The sequence below is a fragment of the Atta cephalotes genome (assembly GCF_000143395.1).
Source record: "Atta cephalotes unplaced genomic scaffold scaffold00020, whole genome shotgun sequence".
NCBI classification, from domain to species: Eukaryota; Metazoa; Arthropoda; class Insecta; order Hymenoptera; family Formicidae; genus Atta; species Atta cephalotes.
Window position 1 is genome coordinate 2,619,726 of NW_012130084.1, and position 3,649 is coordinate 2,623,374.

Here is a 3,649-nt window from a genome sequence, read left to right on the forward strand (position 1 = left end):
CACACACACACACACACACACACACACACACACACACACACACACACACACACACACACACATTATTTCCTTTACTTCAAAAGCTTAATCCTATATGAAATTGGATCCCGGTAAAAAAATAATTTTCTTATATGTTATAGCTGACCTGCTAAACAAAACATTTTAACAAAAAAATGAACAGTTTTCGTGTTTGATTCACCTACAATCGCTGACATTTCATCATAAAATACTCAATAAACTTTTAAACGGCTGATCTAAACTGGATAAAATTACAGTTTTGAAAAGGTCTCAACAAGGATTATAAGAAAATGAAAGAAAAGTGGGGGGTTTCACTTAAAAAATCTGAAATGACTTTGCCCTATCTTGGCGATGCCATCCAAAGTAAAACTGATGAAGCCGATTAGGCCTTTTTAAACTCTATAACTTTTATCTAAAACATTTTTTTATAAAACTTATATTTTTCCAGATATTTTACCATTTCGGAATTTTATTTTATGTTTCTTATATGATTATATATGGTGCCATATAATCAGGGTTGGGTAAGTTAATGTTTTTTTTAACTGAATAAAATTAAAGTTAATGGTCACAAAATTAATAAAGTTAAGTTAAAAGTTGAAGGAATAAAAAATTAACTTAACATAAGTTAAGTCAATATTGAATTAACTTACGTTAAAAAAAAAGTTAATTTTGAAAAAAATTTTTTAGATCATAATGTCCTAATTTTTCTTAAAGTGAAATTAAATAATATAACTACAATATAGATTATTAAGTAAATTAATTTTTTTATTCATATGTGATATAACACATAATGATATAACTATATAAGTTATCTTTAACAAAGCAGCACCTAGAGAAATACAAGATCAGTGATTACTTTTTAATAAGTCTTCTTAAGCTATAAGAAATTGATCAATTACAATCAAATGTGAGAAGAATATTTGATTGTAATTAGTCAATTTCTTATGACTTAAGACTTAAAGTACCTATAGTAGATCCTGACTAAGGCTTATAGCATAAGGCATAATCGCATAAACCAATCAGAGGACTATATTAACATCTTAAGAAATTAATTAAGATAGTCTTAAAGGATTAGTGCGAGGTTCTTATAGGATTAGTGCGAGGTTCTTATTGAGTAAATACATAATTTATGATTAAATAAACAAAAATATGATATTCTAAAACAAATTCTGAGATGAATAAATAAATTATGTTAATTTAACATATTATAAATGTTAATTTGACTGAGAAAATACACTTTCACAGTTTATTTATAAATTATTGTATTAGTATAACACTTTTTGTGTTAATTTCTTTACATAATATTTGTGTTATTTTATAATCTATTCATCTTGTGTAAAATTAATACAAAAATTTGAGTGGACCGTTTAATACATTTGAAATGTATTAAATTTAATAAATTTCCCAACAGTGCAGACAACAATTCCTTCTATATTTAATATATTAGATCCAAAAACACTAATAATTTTTGAAAAAATTAGCAGACGTTGTGTATCTACAGAGCAAAGAAGTATCTATATACTCGGATGCACCCGTCAGATACATACACCTATTTCTAATTTGATTTGAAAGAAAGAGAGAATTTGACAAAAGCTAATTTTCTCAAAAACTATCAATTTTCAGATTTAATATACAACATATACAAAAATTAGTCGTTTTTTACAAATATTTGATATTGATTTTCATAGGTTCAAATTATTCAAAAGCGACATCGTCATGATCTAAAATTCTAAAATCACAATTTTTTCGAAAAATGCTCAAAAAAATGCACTTTCATCATCTTTTGGCAAGTCTATGGCTCTTCACAGAGATTATTTTTTATTGTCCCAAAATAATCACGCAAAGGCAGAGTGAAAACATTTTTGAGTTCTGTAAGTAAGAGAAGCGCCACTTAGACCCGATTTTTCATTATGTAGTTAATTTGTGATTAATTTGATGTTTCACATATATCCAATTCATTCATGACATCATCATAGATGAAGCCCATTGGATAAAATATCAGGTTAAGCCTAATCATAAGTTAATCAAGTAATGAAAAATCGGGTTTTATAGTAATGATCGATGAGCGTATCTAACATAAATTTATTTACAATAATTAAGATTAAGAAAGAGGAGTTTATATGAACTAAATATGAGATATGTTTATATGAATAAATCAACTAAATATGAGAAGCGCCAATTACGATTAAATTATTAGTGCATATATGTATTTTAAATAAATTTTTATCTAAAAAATATGATTGCGTCTCAATTATTTTCGAACTTTCAATACAATCAATCCGAAATATTAACAAAATCTCCAAATTTAATTAAATCGTTAGTTTGATGCTACTAACATCTTCAAAACTGTAAAAAACTTATATTGCGAAAAATATTACTTAAATTTAATTAGCTATTATATATGTAGACATATACACATTATTCCAACATCTGATTTTTATCAATAAATGGCTTCTCTTACTTACTTAATTGACTTATTTATGTGACAGTCTTATTTCTATTGTATTATCTTATTTCTAATGTATTAGATACTGTTAATTTTTTAATTTTAAATAGTTTTTAAAGTAAGGGAATAATATAAAATTTGTATATATATTTATAGTAGTCGTCATCTTTATAGTTGATATCATTGCTTTCGTCTGACAAGTGCAAAATGTCTGGCGTTCATTAATGCTGTCGATGATTTTGATCAAAGCTATCGACGGCGATAAATTTCGAAACGTTTTGTTAGCCATCGGTCGACACCAATTATACTAATTAAACCTCCAATCAATAGTTGCATCGCACGTTAACCGAAAGACGAAACCGCTTATTAAATCCGGCTTTAATGCTTGTATGCTGTCCGGTAATATAACGCATTCTTCGGGAATCGGTTTCCATCGTGAGCAAAGGACGCTCACATTCGCCCTCGCGAGACTCCGACGAGATTGTTAAGATTATTCAATTCAAAAGAAGGTCACGTCAAGATCATCGCGGTGGATGATGCGGTGTTTGTAAGGCGTGAATTCGCATTATGCAGCGGGTTCATGTCGTGGTTCGCACGGATATACCGGATTCACTTTCGTTTAATAGCAATGTGAATTTCAACGTCTTCTGTACCTTTCTCTTTCAAGAAACGCGTAAATTATATAAAGTTACCTTAATGGCGTAAGAGCATGTAAATTGTATGAGTTTTCACTTACGCCAACATTTAAAGAATTCGTCTAATTTCTGTTTTCAAATAGGATAGTTTTACTAGTCGAACAATTTAGCTAGATAGATATTTGAATAATTTTGTTGGATCATCAAAATAATTATGTAGGACGCTGAAACTAGTTGCTAAAATGACAAAACTTTTTACAAGCATTGCTCATCATGCTTAGGATTCCTACATGATTATTTTGATAATCTGATAAAATGATTAATCTGATTATTTTCAAATCTAAACTAAATCTTTAGATAGAATAAATCAAAGAGAATCAGATTAATTTTTAGTCATTAGTAAAACAGTAATAAAAAATAAATTTTATTATCATTTTATTTTTTAAATTTTTATATAAATAAATAAAAGGGCTACGAGACAGTTAAAAATAAATTAAGAACATTTAATATTTAGATATATATATATATATATATATATATATATATACAC